This window comes from Erinaceus europaeus, chromosome 15, assembly GCF_950295315.1.
Source record: "Erinaceus europaeus chromosome 15, mEriEur2.1, whole genome shotgun sequence".
NCBI lineage: Eukaryota > Metazoa > Chordata > Mammalia > Eulipotyphla > Erinaceidae > Erinaceus > Erinaceus europaeus.
Genome location: NC_080176.1, coordinates 74070473 through 74089172, shown reverse-complemented (window position 1 = coordinate 74089172; position 18700 = coordinate 74070473). Strand labels below are relative to the sequence as shown.

The 18700-nt window shown below is 50.6% G+C and overlaps 1 protein-coding gene across 8 annotated transcripts in view; it reads right to left on the bottom strand.

Annotated features, from left to right (window-relative positions):
• Positions 1-18436, bottom strand: part of ZNF532 (zinc finger protein 532) — a 103043-nt gene extending 84607 nt beyond the window's left edge. For 2 of the 8 annotated variants that reach the window (XM_060173946.1, XM_060173945.1), the window contains exons 1-3: positions 17499-17807; positions 15825-15907; positions 15621-15730 (exon numbers count right to left, since the gene is read on the bottom strand). The gene's annotated coding sequence lies outside the window, so the exon portion shown is untranslated. Of the gene's footprint in view, positions 1-15620; positions 15731-15824; positions 15908-16159; positions 16576-16758; positions 17467-17498; positions 17808-18238 lie in introns of those variants that run through there. The other 6 variants (XR_009545089.1, XM_060173949.1, XM_060173952.1 and 3 more) reach the window with 6 other exon arrangements.
• Between the last annotated feature and the right edge of the window lie 264 nt (positions 18437-18700).

Here is an 18700-nt window from a genome sequence, read left to right as displayed (position 1 = left end):
TTCATATGCCAGAGTTATGTTCTGGATCTCTTTGTCTCTCTCCTTTCCCTTATATTAAGAAATAAATAAAACTTGGGCGGGGTAGATAACTTGGTGGTTATACAAAGACACTCTTCAGGCCAGAGGCTCCAAAGTCCCAGGTTCAATCCCCTGCACAACCATAAACCAGAGCTGAGCAATGCTCTGGTAAAACAAAAAAAGAAAACTTAAAACTTTTTAAGAAATAAAATAAGTAAGCAAATAAATTCACAAGATTAGTGGCGCTCTGACTCATGCTTTCTCCTTTTCTTACCCATCAATAAACAAATAAAGTCTTCTTGTTTTTTTGTTTGTTTTGTTTTGTTTTGTTGTTGTTATAAGATTTAGGGGTTGCGGGAGTCGGGTGGTAGCGCAGCGGGTTAAGCGCATGTGGTGCAAAGTGCAAGGACCAGTGTAAGGATCCCGGTTCGAGTCCCGGCTCCCCGCCTACAGGGAAGTCCCTTCCCAGGCAGTGAAGCAGGTCTGCAAGTGTCTATCTTTCTCTCTCCTTCTCTGTCTTCCCCTCCTCTCTCCATTTCTCTCTGTCCTATCTAACAACAACAATGACGACATCAATAACAACAACAACAATAAAAAGACAAGGGCAACAAAAGGGAAAATAAGTAATTTTAAAAATGTTAAAAAAAAAAGATTTAGGGGTTGCGAGATAGCTCACATGGTAAGGTGGCACCCTTCAGCCTTGCTACGTGTGGGACTCTGGTTCAAGGCCCCAGTACACCGCATGGAGTCAGATAGCATGGGGGGAGGAACTTTAGTACTACAGTCTCCCAGCCTCTCTAACTGAAAATGTCAGCCAGCCCAGAGTGGTGAGGAGCTGGGACAACAACAACAACAAAAAGTTGTGTGGTCCCAGAGGTGGCGCAGTGGATACATCAGACTCCCAAGCATGAGGTCCTGAGTTTGAGGCCCGGCAGCACATGTACCCGAGTGATGTCCGGTGTTCTCTCTCTCTCCCCTCCATCCCTCTCATTAATATTTTTTGGGAGTCGGGCGGTAGTGCAGCAGGTTAAACGCACGTGGCTCAAAGCGTAAGGACCAGCGTTAGGATCCCAGTTCGAGCCCCCGGTTTCCCCACCTGCAGGGGAGTCGCTTCATAAGCGGTGAAGCAGGTCTGCAGGTGTCTATCTTTCTCTCCCCCTCTCTGTCTTCCCCTCCTCTCTCCATTTCTCTCTGTCCTAACAACAACGACATCAATAATAACAACAACAACAACAGTATCTACAACAATAAAAACGGGGCAACAAAAGGGAAAATAAATAAATATTTAATATATGTATATATTTTTTTAAAAAGTAAGGTCCAAGATTTGGTAACATTATATGGCAGTAAGTGGTTAAAAAAAAACTGTACCCCCAAAACATGTACCTTTGTAAAGAAATCTCAGTAAAACTGAAGAGAGAAGGAAGGAAGGAAGGAAGGGGAAGGAAGGAAGGAAGGAGTCACAAGAAATCTTTTTTGTTTTCTCCCAAGCATCACTCAGCTCTGGCTACTGGCAAAACCAGGGATCAAACCTTAGACCTCCTTGTATGGAAGCCTGTGCACTGTACAGTAGCTCTATCGATAACCTTGGCCCCAAAGTTGCAAGATTTTTTTTTCTTTTCAATAGAAATAAGAGAAAAATTGAGAGGGAAAGGGGAAGATGAGAGAAAGAGAGACACCCACAGGACTGCTTTGCTGCTTGTGAAGCCTCCCCGCTTCAGGTGGGGAGTAGGGCCTTGAACGTGGGTTCTCAGGCAGGGTAACATATGCACTCAACCAGGAATGCCACTGCCTGGCCTTGCAAGGTTACAAGATTCTGAACAAAGCGCTTGAAGCTCTTTAAGTATCTAGTTTGTCACTTATAAAACAGAGCTAGTAAGATGGACCTGATAGAGTTGCTGTGAGGATTAGGCAAAGCAATTCTGGAAAGGAATCATTCCAGTCTGTGCAATATCGTTAAGTACCTATTAATCTGAGTTAATATGGCATCGAGGCAAGGTCAGCAAAGAGAGAAAGCCCGGAGGCCGGGCGGTAGCGCAGTGGGTTAAGCGCACATGGCACCAAGCGCAAGGACCGGTGTAAGGAGTCCGGTTCAAGACCCCAGCTCCCAAAGCAGGAGAGTCGCTTCACAAGTGGTGAAGCAGGTCTGCAGGTGTCTATCATTCTCTCCCCCTCTCTGTCTTCCTCTCCTCTCCACTTCTTTCTGTCCTATCCAACAACAACAGGAGCAGCAACAATAACAACAACTAGGACAACAAGGGCAACACAATGGGAAAAATGGCCTCCAGGAGCAGTGGATTCATGGTGCAGGCACTGAGCCCCAGCGATAACCCTGGAGGCAGAGAGAGAGAGGAGGGAGAGAGAGAGAGAGAGACAGCCCTAGAAGGGCGAGTGGTGGCACACCTGGTCGAGAACACGTTACAGTGCGCAAGGACCCGGGTTTGAGCCTCCGGTCCCCACCTGCATGGGAGAATGCTTCCCAAGTGGTGAAGCAGGGCTGCAGATGTCTCTCTATCTTACCCTCCTCTCTCAATTTCTGACTATCTCTAGCCAATAAAGATTAAAAAAGAAGAAGAAAGCCCTAGAAGAAACGAAGACACACATGATGCTCCCTCCTAAACAGTGGCGATAAGACATATGGCACCAGAATTCCCACAACTCCAAGCACCCTGCAGCCCAGAGCTTCCTCCAGGAAGACAGCCTGTGAGGCCCAAGGGGTAGGACAGATGCAGGACAAGTGTCCCTATCCGTTGCAACCTGAAATTCGAGCACTGTGTAACCAGAGAAGCCACCGCTAAATGTGAAACTCCAGGGGTCAACAATATCCTAAAACGAGAGGATTAGAGGAACAGAAGTTTTTTTTAATCCCATGATTCATCTATCTGTACTGCAGCCACAAACACTCAATTACCGTCACTCACGTGCTAAGCTACCCTTTTCCGAAAGTAAGACCAGATAAGGGGCTGGGTGGTGGTGCACCTGGTTGAGCACATGTTACCAATGTGTAAGGACCAGGGTTCAAGTTCCAAGTCCCCATCTGCAGGGGGAAGCCTCATGAATGGTGAATCAGTCTTTCTCTCTCCCTCTTGAATTCTCTCTATATATCCAATAAAGTAAAAAAAAAAAAATCAATTAAATTTAAAAATTTAAAGCCTGATAAACCTGAGATGCATTCATGCATTCTGCCAATGGCGTGCACACGCACCCACACAGACACAGACACACACACACACACACAGACACACACATACACACACACACACACACACACACACAATGAGGATCCTCAAATACACATCTGTGCTTCCACTAGACTCAATACCATTCTCCCAGCCACATGTCCAGTTTCCTCCCACCAGGCGAGTCTGGTCCAACACATTATTTTATCACTCAGAGACAACCTGTTCTTGCTAATGCATTAGGTGGAACAAATATTAACAGCAGATACAATGTCTTTCATGAGTTCTGAGTAAACAGAAGTCAGACATAGTTCCACTTCTACTCTCCAAAGAACACACAGGCCTCGGTTACTGTGCTGAGGGCGGTCAGGAGTCCAGAGGTGCAGCTGAGCTCTGGTGTGAGCTTGTTCCTCCCTTGGAGTCACGGGCTCCTCAGACAATCCAGACAGATTGTCGGAGACGCTTCACCTACTCAAAATCAGCAGTGGGTGGTCTAGGAGGTGGCTCAGTGGATAAAGCGTTAGACTCTCAAGCATGGGGTCCTGAGTTCAGTTTGAGCCCCCGGCTCTCCACCTGCAGGGGAGTCGCTTCACAAGCGGTGAAGCAGGTCTGCAGGTGTCTATCTTTCTCTCCCCCTCTCTGTCTTCCCCTCCTCTCTCCATTTCTCTCTGTCCTATCCAAGAACGACGACATGGATAACAACAACAACAAAACAAGGGTAACAAAAGGAAATAAATAAATAATATTTTTTTAAAAATCAACAGTGGTTCACTCAGGGCCAGGAACATAGCAAGGCGCATGCCTTGCCATGAGAGAAGCCCAGGTTCCGATACCATGCTGGGACAGCATTCTGACACCAGGGGACGCTCCGGCGCTGTGGTGTCTTCCCCCTAACTCTGTCTCTATATGAACACAAAAAGTAGGCATAAAGGATGAAACCCCACATCTAAAGTCCAGGCTCAGCCCAAAAAAAAAAAAAATAGTGGCTCAATAGTTTCCTTGACTGCTTTTCTGGTACAAGGCACCTGCTGGCGAGGCTCACTTGGGATTCATTTTCCATCACTTCTTGCCTCTGGGCTTCCAGTTGCTAAAGGCTTTGCTCCGAGCCCTCTGCCCAAGTGTCTCTTGCCAAGTGCCCACCTTGCCCACTATTTCCTTCCTTAGATCAGCTTTCTTTGAGGTCAGACTATATTTCTTGTCTTTCTTTCAACCCCACTCAGGAGTTTTTCCTTTTCTGGTCTTTCCTTTCTCTTACTTTTTTTTAACAGAGCACTGTGAGGCTTACAGCAGTGCAGAGCCTCAGACAAGAGAATCTCTATACATAGCCAATATGGTATCTCCCCTGCTTGCTCTTTCTTTCTTTCTTATTTTTTTTTTCCTCCAGGGTTATTGCTGGGGCTTGGATGAATCCACTGCTCCTGGGGGCTTTTTACCCCCATTCTGTTGCCTCTGTTGTTGTCGTTATTGTTACCATTGTTGTTATTAGGTAAGACAGAGAGAAATGGAGAGAGGAGGGGAAGACAGAGAGGGGGAGAGAAAGATAGACACCTGCAGACCTGCTTCACCTCTTGTGAAGTGACCTCCATGCAGGCAAGGAGCCGGGGGCTCGAACGGGGATCCTTACACCAGTCCTTTGCACCATATGCGCTTAACCTGCTGCGCTACCGCCCCCCCTTATTTTTAAGGCACAAGAGGATCTTTATTTTTGTGCTTCTAAAACAGCTAGGTGTTTACAATGGTAAATATTGGGTAACTGGAAAAGTCATGATGAACTTTCTTATTTTTCTAAACAAAAATGTGTCATGACTTTTCCAACAGCCCAATATTTCCTACTTACAAATAGACATTACTTGTAGAACAATCTTCATCCAGAACTAGAATGGATTCCTTCTTAACATAACTCAAGGAACTCATCAGGAAGACTGAGCTAGGCCAGCAGAACTCTGTCCTTCACCTCCTGAAGTTATAAACGCCTTAAAAGTGACGCTTTGTTTTCTTTATTTAATTAGTACCTGTGAGAGAGAGGAGGGGAGCAGGAACTAGAGCATCACTCTGGCCAGTATGATGCCAGGGACTGAACTCTGGACCTCCAACTTGAGAGTCCAAAGCCTTATCCACTACACCATCTTGGAGCCTTAGGTATGAGAGTCTACGTATTTATATAACCATTATGCTATCACCCCAGCCCCACCATTCCCCCCCCTTTTTTTTCCTTTTCTTTTTACCACACTACTAATCAGCTCTGGTTTATGGTGATTAAGGAGATTGAACCTGGGACCTCAGGCATGAGTCTCTTTGCACAGCGCTATCTACCCTGCCCCCATCTTCCCTTCTACATTTTCATCCTCCCACTGCTGCCCTTGGAAGCCCAGTGAACATGGCAGATAACCATGTTTAAAAAAAAAAAAAAAATCCCAGGAACTGAGTGCAATTTCTTTGTGAGGAAGTTGCTCCCTGCCCCTAGTGAATGGGAGCTAGCCCAGCCCACACTGGGACAGTATCGTCATGCACACACCATTCTGCATCCGGACTGTAAGGACAGAAGGAAGACGAGACCAGCCATGGGAAAACCAGTCCTACTGATGGGAAGAAGCAAGTCGGCCCACAAGGGCATCTCCATTGAGGTGCAAGAGCCCGTTCTAAGGAGGCAATGCCCCGCTCCAGGGCCCATAGCTCACTCAGTGCAGCCTGCACACACTTCCGGCTCACTCACACTGCCTCCACTCGCTCAGTCAATGGTGAGGCCACCAGATTTAGCTCTTCCAATGACACCTCTGGAAAATGTCACGTGACTGACAACATGAGGAGAGCTGGGACTGGACCAGAGGGAGTTGGTCACTGCCAATGAGACCAGAGGCACTTTGAGAACTCGAAATGGGGTAGGGATGCAAGTGATGTCCACCAGCAGTTCAAAAGAGGGTAAGGAGGCAGCTGGGGAGGTGACCTGGTGGTTAGAGAGCCCAACTTGCAAACACAGTACGCCCAGTTCAATTCCCAGCATCGCATATGCCAGAATGGTGCTCTGCTTCTCTCTCTCTCTAATTAATGAATAAATCTCAAAGCATTCCGGTTCTCAAAAACAGAAGGTTCAGTGCCCCCTGGTCTCATCAGCTGGAGTTACTGAAGCGTACGCATTCTTTCAAGTGTCCCTCCCGACTCTTTCTCTCGTTCCTCTCTCTGAAGTTTAAAAAACGGAACCACAGAGCAAGGTGGTGACACACTGGAAAGAGAGCACACATTACCACAAGCAAAGACCTGGGTTCAAGGCCTGAGTCTCCATCTGCAGGGGGGAAGCTTAATAAACTGGGGAGCAGTACTGCAGGTCTCCCCCACCACCACCCCACCCTCCACATTTTAACTTCTCCTGACCTAGCAAATAAAAAGGGGAGAGAAGAGAAAAAAAAAAAAAAAAAGAAAAAAAGAAAAGAAAAATGGCCACTGGGAGGAGTGGATTCAACATGCAGGCACTGAGTGCCAGCAATAAACCTGGAGACAATAAAAATAATAGTAAGAGTGCTCCAGGAGGTGGCACAGTGGAGAAAGCCTTGGACTCTCAACCATGAGGGCCTGCGTTCAATCCCCAGCAGCACATGTACCAGAGAAATGCACTGGTTCTCTCACCTCTTACCTCTCTCAGTAATAAATGCATTTTTAGGGAGTTGGGCGGTAGCACAGCAGGTTAAGCACAAGTGGTGCAAAGCTCAAGGACCAGCATAAGGATCCCAGTTCAAGCCCCTGGCTCCCCACCTGCAGGGGAGTCGATTCACAAGCGGTGAAGCAGGTCTGCAGGTGTCTATCTTTCTCTCCCCCTCTCTGTCTTCCCCTCCTCTCTCCATTTCTTTCTGTCCTATCCAACAACGACGACATCAATAACAACAATAACTACAACAATAAAAAAGGGCAACAAAAGGGAATAAATAAATATTTTAAAAAGATCAGGAACATTAAAAATTAAAAATAAATAAATACATTTTAAAAAATTAAGTAGACCAACAGTGGAACCTCACAGAACTGGATGCCAAACAATAAAATAAAATCCAAGTAGAATTTCTGTGAGATGGAGAGCCTTTCCGAAGAAGATGAGACGTTATCTTGCAACAGAGGCCTCATTGGGCCTGCACAGCTGGCGTGACGAAAGCACACCCCCACTTTCTAGAGCAACCCAAGGCCTGCACAGCCCAAGAGGTTCATACGGAACTGTACAGCTCCTCTACGGAGCTTCGACGTCTCCTTATCCCGCCTCCCACCCCCTCTGTGACCTTCCCCCGGGGATCCAGGTTGATGGTCTTCACAAGACTTTGGGAAGCAGGTGATTATAGTTCTCCACACTGACTGTGGGCTGGGGTGTACTCTGGGAGGGGGTCACAGTGGCAGCCTAATAGGTCTGCACCCTCACCTTCCAGACTGAACCCCACAGTCTCTTCCTGTGAATGACTGAGTGAGTGAGTGAGTGAGTGACCACAGCACTATCCCACTCCCTGGTGTGAGGTGGTGCCAGGGATTTAACTTGAAGCCTCTGAGGCATCAGACACACAGGCCGGTATTCTACCAGGCTGTGCTCTCCCCCTGGGCCCACAGTCACTTGAAGCACTGGCTTAAACCCCAAAGGTCTTCATGACCTTGACTTATAACAAGCACCCTTTGCTTAGCTCCTGCATCTAAACTCAGTGTTAAGTGACCCGTGTGGTAGCATATCGGGTAGACACACACATTACCACAAAGGCTTGTGTTCACCCCCATGGGGCAAGTTTTCACAAGCAGTGATGACGGGCTGCAGGAGTCTATCTCTCTCCCTAACTCCCCCTCCCTGGCCTGGATGATGGCGCATCTGGTTGAAGGGTTCAAGCCCCTGGTCCTGACGTGCAGTCTTGGGAAAAGCTTCACGAGTGATGAAGCTGTGCTGCAGAGTGATCTCTCTGTCGTTCCCCCACTCTCTTTTTTTCCATTTTTTATTTATTGGATAGGACAGAGAGGGGAGGGGAAGATAGAAAGGGGAGAGAAAGATAGACACCTACAGGCCTACATGGCCACTTGTGAAGCAACCCTCTGCAAGTGGGGAGCCAGAGGCTTGAACCGGGATCCTTGCACAGGTCCTTGCACTTCGTACTATGTTCACTTAACCCGGTGCACCACATAGCCCCCTTTGTCTCCCTCTCTATCTTCCCCCTTTCTCTTGATTTCTGACTGCCTTTATCAAATAAATATAGTAAAATAAAATAAAATAAAATAGCCACCAGAAGTAGTGGATTCATTGTCCAGGCACCAAGGCCCAGCAATAACCCTGGTGGCAATAAACTCGGCATTAAAATTATCTTCTGGGAGTCTGGTGGTAGCGCAGCAGGTTAAGCGCACGTGGCGCAAAACGCAAGGACCGGCAAAAGGATCCCGGTTCAAAACCCCCGGCTCCCCACCTGCAGGGGAGTCACTTCACAAGCGGTGAAGCAGGTCTGCAGGTGTCTATCTTTCTCTCCCCCTCTCTGTCTTCCCCTCCTCTCTCCATTTCTCTCTGTCCTATCCAACAACGATGACATCAATAACAACAATAATAACTACAACAATAAAACAAGGGCAATAAAAGGGAATAAATAAATAAATAAATATTTTAAATTTAAAAAAATTATCTTCTGTCTCACCAGAGTATAGCTATCAAAGGGTAAGGCTGGCACGTGGGAACAGGAGTAAAGTGAGATTCTAGCCAACCCCAGTGTGCCTGGGAACGGAGCCTGTGCCAGGGCTGGGCATCTGTGTTCAGAGCCCCGTCCTGACCCCGTCTGAACTCCCAGTATGGCGTGTAATGCCAGAGGGCGTGGCCCTGCAATGTCAGCATGCTGGGTGGCTCAGCTGGCTCCAGGAGAGGGGACGACAGGTGTGAAGCCAAGGAAAACACGCGGCGCCCGGCTACTCAAAGCGTGTTCCCTGGAGCTCAATCCCCAGCGACGGGGGTGCCAGAGTGACACTCTGCTTCTCTGACTCCCTCTCCCAGAAATAAATCTCTTTAAAAAAACTAAGAGAGAAGGGGAGAGAAAAGGAGGACTAAAGAGAGAGCTCACCATACCCTCAGCCCACAGAGCAGCTGCCGTGCACGCCCAAGGGCGATGATCTCACCCATTTTCTCTGTCTCTCTGAGTAAAAAGGCAGTCTTAGAACAGTGGAGTCACATGTGTACAGAGCCCCACCCCCCATACTGGGGTCCTCCTCCCCCCCAAAAAAAATTAATAAGATATGACAATAACTATAAATGGTTCAAATGCTTCCACAGGGGCTTGAGCTGTCTTTCTTTCTTTCTTTCTTCTTCTTTTTTTTTTAACAAAAGTGCTACTCAGCTCTGGCTTATAAGGTGGTGCTATGTATGGACTGAGCCTGGGACTTCAGGCCTGAAAGGTTCTTCAGCCCAGCTTTGAATTTTCGAGACCAACTTTTTCAATAAACTAATTCTTACTATCTGCACCCCTGGAAAGAATTCATTCATTACAGAAGAAAAATATCAAAAGCAATACCCATTACTAGACCCAGGACCCAGATTTTGGAAAGCAGAAGTATAAGCCCGAAAAGAAAACATTCAGGAAAAAAGAAGAAAAATGAGAACATTCAGGAACTACAGTCCCTGATTTTATCTCTCATCTCTAGACCTCTAGGCCTCCTTCAAGATGCCTGTAATCTCTAATTGTGCGAAGTCGTAATATCTAACTAAAAACAGAACCACATCAAGCCTTCACTTTCAGGTTCTAAATACCATCAGCTATGAGTTACAGAGCAAGGAGTATCTGGGCTATCTCAAAAGGCCCTCTTTGAATCTGCCTAAAAATTACTTCTCTCAGCCTCTACTATCTATAGGGGAGGGGGAGACGGTGTTGAGACCTCAATCACAAGTGCTAGCACTGCCTGGGGACCAACTTTCTCATTCATTTTGCATTTCAGACAGAGATCAGGAGACTAGAATGAAGAGAAACAGCACACAACCAGGCCACCATGTGTGGAGTTTCCTCTCAGGCCATCCACGGCGCTCCCCCAAGGTAACTGAGATGGTCACCTGGAAGGCATCCCGGGCTCACCCTCTGCTCCTCCTCCTCTCAGCAGGGACCTGACCAGTCACCATATCCCCACTGCCACATTCCAGACAAAGCCCTCCTCCTCTCTTCAGATGACTGCAGCTGCTCTGACCACCCTGCCTCTGGTCTCCAGCCTCTAGCCTCCAGCCTGGATGGCCTCCATCCCACCCTTCTTTCCTCAGGGCCCACAAGGACCCTACACTTGAACTGCCCATAAGTGCCCTGGCTGCCTCCTCCCCTCACCCCCCAGCCCTGCCTGCCACACCCAACTCTGCCATCTGCACCTCTCTTGCTGCCCACACCCCTCACCCCCCGGGCACCCTCCTAGCCTCCCAGGCTCCCTCTCTCCTGGCCTCTCAGGCTTTGGCTCACAAGCCACCTCTTCCAGGGCGCCCCCCCCCCCCCGTGACACTAAGCACTGGGTGACCCTCCACATTCCTACCATAACACCCGCAGGCCGCTGCCCACCAGACTGTGCTCTCTGGATTCCTTTTCCCTTTTGCTGCCAGAACAGGAGGCGTGCCTGGTGCTTAGTCAACACTCAGCTCTGCTGAATGGACCAGATGATCCCGGGTGGAACTCTGGGGTGGAACCCGCCGCCCTCCTAATCAGTCACCAAAACCTCAGTCTGTCTGTTCTCCCAGTCCTAAACACTACAACTTATCCTCCTCTCCCCGCCCCCCAAAAGAGTCTGCTTTCAAAATCACCATTTTAGTGCTCCTGCAAGGTCTCCATTTCTTTAAGAGATATAAAAGTTGAACATTCGCTTCAGATGTGAAAAGAACACCAATGTTCTGACAGTCAGTAAATGAGACAAACGATAATTAATAATAATCTGTTTATGCAACTAAGAACTCAACAAAGATTCATGGTCCCACTTTCCAAAATCTAGATTCTGTTCTTGTCTGGTGTTTCCCTGAACCTGAAGGCACATACAAGAATTAAACTGCCAAGCAATTCTGAAGAGATTACAAATAACTGCTGTAGGAAAGGATGTTTTGTCACTTGCATTTGGAGGAGGTGGTCCCCTTTTGTCTAGTTCTGATGAGCTCGGGGTCCTCATAGCACATCTCTCCCACCAGTGAATAGTCCACTATCATAGTCATCCTTCCTGTGTCTCAACATGATAAGAGCCTCCTACTCAGGAAGTCTTTTTTTTTTCAAAGATTTATTTATTTATTTATTAGTGAGAGCAAAGAGGAGAGAGAACCAGGGTGTCACTCTTGGTAGTGGGATAGGTTGGGCTTGAACTCGGGACCTCAAGTTTGAGAGTCCAACCCTTTACCCTCTGCACCACCTCCAAGGGCCACTACTCTTGGGGAATTTAACAGCAGTCGACAAAGCTAGATTGTTTTTGGCCTGAGCACTGGTGAACTGAATTTATTCTCAGTTGAAAACATCCCATTTCCATGTACTTAATATATGTTCTTCTGTACCAAAAGATAAAGGGGACCTTAGGTTCTAACAAAAACCTGCAGACAGAAGTTTACAGTCACTGTATTTCCCAATCACCGAAAACTGGAACCAGCCCTCATGTCCCTCAGTGGGTGAAAGGCTATAAGCAGCAGTAAGCTACACCTAAAAGCAACACACACAACCATGTGTGAGCCAGAAGCACAGTCTGCCAAGTGATGGGGCCATCCGTAGGACATTCAGCAAGAGGACAAACATGTAGAAACAGCCCAAATCAGTGGCCACCAGGAGTGGGAGTGGGGAGAAAGCACCGACTACAAGACCTAATGGTGGCAGCCAACGCTATACCCTTTTTATGCCTGTACAACCAGATTCCACAGAGTAAGCTTTGCTGCCTGCACATTTTTAAAAGGACCTGCGGTGGATAGGTTGTTGAGCTCTCAAGCATGAGGTAGCTGGTTTGATCCCTGGCAGGGCATGTGCCACAATGATGTCTGGTTCTGATTCTCCTTCTCTCTCCCCTCCTCTCTCTCTCATTGTTAAATGAAATCCTTAAAAAAAAAAAAAAAAAAAAAAAAGTGAGGGTCCATCCAGGTGGTGGCACACCTGGTTAGGCACACATATTATCAAGTTCAAGGGCCCGGGTTCAATCCCCTGTTTCCACTGGAAGGGGAGACACTTCCCTAGAGTTGAAGCAGGTCTGCAGGTGTCTTTCTCTCCATCTCTCTATCTCCCTCTCTCTCAATTTCTCTGTCCTACCTAATAAAATCAGAAAGAGAAAGAAAGGAAGGGAGGGAGGGAGGGGAGGAGGGATAATTTGGGGGGCAGGGCACAGACAACCCAGTAGGTCGTTCACCTTCCCATACTGTAGGCCCGGGTTGAGACCTAGCACATGTGGGGACCACAACACCAGGGGGAGTCCCGTGGATAGTGGAGCAGTGCTGTGGTATCCCTCACTCGCTGCTTCTCTCTCTCTCTCCCACCTCATCTTAAGTATAAAGACGGGGGGGGGGGGGGGGGGGGGACACCAGTCCTGGAGCAGTGGAATTATGCATGAAGGAGGCTTCAAGAAAAGTGGGGGCACTTAACTTGCTTGCTTACAGATCACCCCCCATGCACCATGTTCACAGAGTGAACACCGTGGTCAGCGCTTTCTGTGGCTGCTGTGTTTGTGGCCACAGCACTGTGCTGACTGGGAAGGGGTGGGAGGGAAATGGAAAAGGCCCCCCAAACCTTCCTTCTCTGGTCCTTTCAGTCTTCTCTCTGCCTCAGCTGGGACCAGCTGAAGGGAGTCCTCTTAAGGCTTTGAGGAAAGCACATCCCCAAAGGCAGCCGAATACAGACAGACAGACTGCACTGCGCAGCAAAGCCCAAGAAAGCATCTCAAAGGGGCAGGGGGATGGGAGACCGTGATTCCTACCAGTCTAGATCATCAAAGGCAAAAACAGAAAATTCCATGTCTGTTTGGACTGCCTCCCCCAGGCCCTCCTAGAGAGAGAGAGAGAGAGAAAGAGAAAATGAGTCAAGGTGGGTGGGGGTGGGGAAGCCCTTTGTAAGAAATGGAAGACCCAGGGTCCTTCTGCAAGGCTGACAATTCCCCAGACAGCTATGGAAAAAATGAATCCCAGTCGGCACAGGACAAAAACAAGCCAAGGTTGAGCGCTCCATGACACTCTCTTTCCAGTGCACCCTCACCCGCCAAACCCACACATTCCTCCTCCAACCCGGGGAGGCCCAACCGGCCTGGATCCTAGGAAAGGAACCGCTGCGGGCAGATTCCCCACCATGCACCGCGGCTCCAGGTGTGGCTGCCCCCAAGGGACTAAGGCACAGGCCTGAGACCTGGGTGTGACTGGAGGCCCCTCCTCCACCAGCCAGCCCTGCTCTTTCTGGAAAGCCAAGGCACAGGAGCCATTTCTGCACACTCACATTCTCCCAGCCAGAAGGCTGGGCCTGGGCCTGCCACATTGTTTTACCCCAGCCTGAGCTTTTGTCACCTGAGACCAACCTCAGGCTCCTGGTGGCCGCCCTACAGAGCCAGCTCTCCAGATCTCCACAGCTGGAAAAGACTGGCCTAAATGCAAAACAAATGCTATTTTCCAGGAGCCTGAGGGGGGGAAAGGCTGGGGAGGAAGGGGGTGCCAAGGGGGAGGAACAAAGCTAAAAACCACAGAGAGAGTAAACCAGAACATTCTGTGACATGCAACACCACACACACACACACACACACACACACAAAGGGATTTTTGTTGCAAAAGATCAAGAAATAGCCCCTATGATGGGCAGAGTTGGCCAAGTTCAACCAAAACCAAAGACTCCAAGTGAAGCACCCAGGTCTCCAACAGCTTATTGTATTAAGCTAATTACGGTTTATCATATTAGCCATCTGAGTTTTCGTTGGCACCGACGACGAGGCAGGAGCAGGGATCCTGCAATGGGGCTGGAAGCTGCCTAGCCAGCAGATTTCTGCCTCGCTCCCATGCAGAACCTCCTCCCTGGTACCAGGAGCCGATGTGGAATTGAACACCCATCTGAGCACAGAGATTCCTACAGAATTCTGTCCCTTCCTATCAGCAAGGGCCTGGTTTCTCAGGCCAAGATGGGCACGTCTCCCAGTAAAACACTTCACAGAGGGCACTGAGCTGGTTTTCCTGTGCCAGTTGCATCAAAAGCTGGGTGATCTTGTGGAAAAAAAAAAAAGTCTAACAATAAAAGCCCTTGCGTACTTGACACCTTCTCCTGCAGCAAGCAACTCCACCAATTCGCAGATCCTCCGCCTTTCTGAAAAGATTCTATTCTGCTGCCTGCCCAGAGGAGCAAAATCACCCTCTTCAAAACAGAGGGGAATTTCATTTTCAGTCCTGTTTTCCATGGGTGCCAGCAGTTCCAGGAACTAGTTCTATCTGCTGTGCAGAGCCTGTGGAGCAAGATTCTGGCACTGCTTCCTGTCTGGAGCAGTGGGGGCCCTTTTCACAAGGCACCCCAAGGCAAAGTGTTCCCCCAGAAGCCCTCACTGTCTTTGTTCTTCTCTAGGCCACACTCATTACAGCTTTCTTCTCCAGGGCTCCTCTGAAACCTCTGCTTTTGGGGAGGGTGCTTAAAAATGACAGATCTCCCCCACCTGCAGGGGGGAAGCTTTGCAAGTCGTGAAGCAGGGCTGCAGGTGTCTGCCTCTTTCCCACTCTATCTCCCCCTCCCCTCTCTTATTTCTGGCTGTCTCTATCCAATAAATAAATAACAATTTTTTTGAAAAAAAAAAATGACAGATCTCGATGCAGGCTTTTAAGGCATTTCACCTTTTTTTTTTTTTCCTCCTCCTTCATTCTCTGTCAAGCTCTTTTCCCCACCACGAAGCCAGGTAGCCCCTGCTTCCTCCTGCCATGGCTTCAGTACTCCACATTAAAATGTATGCCACAAATAACTGCATGGCCAACTCACCGTCAACGGCCCCCACAATCAATAACAGCCATTCCACCACTTGACTGCGAGTGAGAAACCTTCCGGGTTAACATAGAGAGCAAAAGGTAAAGGAAAGGAGATGAACAAAAGGCAAATCAATCTATCTTCAGACTCCTTGGACCCTTAAAAAAAAGAAGTGGCCAGGCTGCCTCAATTTAGTGAAGTCTTTCCCCTATTTTTCTAGCCACCAGGAAGGGGGTGCGTGTGTACTCTTCGGTCTTATGCAAAAACAGTGCCTTCTCCACAAGGCCCAGCCGCCTACTATTCTCTAAACTTGCTGCCTGCCAGGCGACTCAATGAAGTCCTTCTGATTGTGCCTGGAGAGAGCTAGACCAGCCGGAAAGTCACTCTAATCCCATTACAACTTGGGAGACCATTAGGAGCAGTTCTCCACCCTGAATCCAACATTCTCTCCATGGCACCACTCCACTGTCATTCTGTGTCTGAGTGGATCTACAGAAGTCAAAGATTGAAATTCATGCTCGAAATATCATGATCTCACCTTGTGAACTTTGACTTTTTGCAAAGACTCAGGACCAATGTTCAGTTACTGCCAGTCGGTTGCATTCTCTGCCAATGGGAAAGGGTTAAAGGCAGCCCCAGTCAACAGGCCTACAAGGAAAAAAGAGAGGGAGGGAGAAGGCGTGTATGCCTTAGAGCACTAATGGCATGCATTTCTGTTCATTTCCTAGAACAATATTGTTACCTTTTTGGCCTTCATAACAGTCAGAAGTATCCCCAACATCCTCTAGTAGCTTCTAAAAGGAAAAGCACGAAAGAGAACATAGCCTGCAAGAGAAAAAGAACAGCAAACCAGAAGCATGCAAAGTAGCATTTTCCAGGAACAAACTACCATCACAAACCCATCAGTTCATTTTGATCCTGTTTTGTCAAAAACACAGACTGTACAAACCAAAGTGTCCCCACCCTTGCATGGCACATTATTATTTTTTTCTTCAATAAGGGTCATAAGTCTCAGCTCCTTGTCCATCCCTTAAGCAAAAAAGAAAAAAAGAAAAAGGCAGGAACAGCACAAGTCACCTCAAACCTGCACATTTGTCTTTCCATCTTCTCTACCCAGACTCTGTGAGGGCTCCATTAGTCACGTTGCAGTGCTGTGTGGTGTCTAAGAGTGCATTCACATACTGTGTTGGGGTGGTACCTTCCTGCTAGCTCCTCTGCTTTTGGCTGCCATGAAGGGAGGAAGCTGCTATCCCACTGTAGTAGCTCAGTAACTGCATTGTGTTCAGGAGCTGATCTGCCTCAAACCAGTTCCAGCCGGTTCTGGTCACCCTACATAAAAAAGCTATGGCAACCCTCGCTGAGTTGCCAACAAGTCCCTGAAAATCATCAGCCCAGGGGGGGGTCTTCGCTGGGGTGGCTGGCCCCTTTTAGGTCTGGGTGAAGAGGGGAAGGTCATCCTGTATGTGTGTGTGTGTCTATGTCTCACCCACCCAGCCCCTTCCTTTGCTCCCTCCCTCTCTCTCCCCCAGCCCGCCCACCAGACTCAGCACCCAGTCTGGCAGAGAGAGGCAGCACCCCTGGGCCCCTTAGGGCCCAGCCTCCACCAGCCTCCCCACCACCCCGCAGCCCACCGCCCACGCGGCGGGGAGCCCCTCCTGCTCCTTTCCCCCACTTACCTCCCACAACCTGGCTCAGGGCTTTGTGTAACGTGTGTGTCAGTGTGTTCGCTTGTGTTGGTGGCTGACAAAGAGCCCTCGGGAAAGCAGGCTCTGTGTGTGTCTGCGGCGGGAGCCGGCCTCGGCCTCCTCCGGGCTGCGCGGGGCTGGCGCGCTGACCGGGCTCCACGCCGCCTGTCACCCCCACCCCACCCAGCCCCCTCCCCCGGCCCTCTCCTCGCGCTCCAGCCCTGTCACCACCAGCAGCGGTCCCCCCAGTCTCCTCCTCCTCCTCCAACCTTCTCTTCTTTCAAGCACCTGGGGGTGGGGGGGAGAAGTCCCAATCCCTTCACCTCTGGGAGGGAAATCGGGAGTGGGGGGGGTGGGGGACAAGTGAAGGAGGCCTGGGGGGCTGGGGAGGCACACAGAGGCCTTTTAAAAAGCCCCAGCGCCCAGCCCGTGCGCTGCAGGGGAGGCTCCTGCGCTCACGTGCCCCCCCAGCTCGGAACCTGTAGGGCCTAGCACTCCCGCCTGGCTCTGGGGGTGGCCCCCGCCCCCCGGGGAAACTGGCGGGGCGCGAAGGCCGCTGTCCCCGAGGCCTGGCTGGGCCAGGCCAAGGTGGCCAGGCCCCGGGGCCTGAGCTGGATTCCAGGCGCTCGGCCCCAGCGCGGGGCCGAGCACGCGAGGCGCCCCCCAGCCCCGGCGCCCCGTCCCCCCCGGCGCCCCTCGCCGACCCCCGCGCCCAGGGCGCGCACACCCACCCCGGCCCGGGGGTGGCCTTCGCGGCGGCGGTCCCGCCCGGGCGCCTGGGCCGCAGCTCGGATGACCTTTGTTCAGCGCGGCGCCGCGGGCTGCGGCTGCAGCGGTTGGGGCGGCTGGGGAGGCGGCGGCTGTCGTCGGCACGGCGGGGCGGCGGCGGCTTCCATGCTACGGGCGTGGCGGCGGCATCCCCGCGGCCGGGGTCCGAGTGTGCGTGTGCGCTGCAGCGGCCTCGCCACCGCTGCCGCCACCGCCCCGCCGTGCGCCCGGGCCCCGCGCCTCCCCGGCCCTCCCGGCCCGGCGCTCTAGGCCGCGCGGCGGCGGCGGCGGGTCACCCGCCACGCCGGGGCCTACGGCTGGGGGTGCGGGCCCGGGCGGCGGGGGCGGCGGCGGCGGCTCGGGCCGAGCGGCGAGCGAACAAAAGGGATCGCGGCAGAGGGGGAGGGGGCGGCCGTGGGGGAAGGGAGGCTTCGGGTAGCCCTGCAGCTACCGGCGGCGGCCGCCCAGGCCCGCGGGAGCCGAGTGCGCGGCGGCCGCAGCAGCCCAGCCGCCCGGCCGGGTCTCGCAGTGCGGAGTGGCCGGCGCGCAGCCTCGGCCCGGGGAGCCTGCTGCGGAGGGACTGCCTGGGAAGGAAGGCATCTCCCTGATTTTTTTTTTTCCTATCCTTATTTTTTTTTTCTTTTCAAATGACATTTTCAGGCTGTCACCCAGTCCTTTCCGTGGCCCCAAAGCCGCAACTTACTCGAGTGGAAGGAAGCCAGGCCTCGCCAGAGATGGTGGTTGCAAAAAAAAAAAAAAAAAAGCCCGTGAGCCTCCTCTGCCCCCAGGATCTTGAAGCCAAGGTGGTGTTTTGGGTTCTCCTCGGAATGGTAGCAGGGAAAGTCAGCAGAAGAGAGCAACGCTATCTTCCGAGAAATGAAATCTGAAATTCGCCCTCCCTGGAGGTGGAAGAAGGGACTCCCTTCTGTGTAGTTAGTGGTTTTGGAGCCCTTTTCGCCTTCAACTGAGCCACAAAAGAATGGAAGACACCCCCTGGGGAGGGGAGAAAGCCCTGGTGGAAAAGAGACACATGGTTTTGTTTTTTTGTTGTTTTTTTTTTCCTCTGAGAGCAAGCCACTGGAGCCAGATTGAAACATGGCATGTTCAGTTCATGGAGGGTTTCTTTTTTTCTTCTTTCCAGTGGGGGATTGATACTGAATAAACA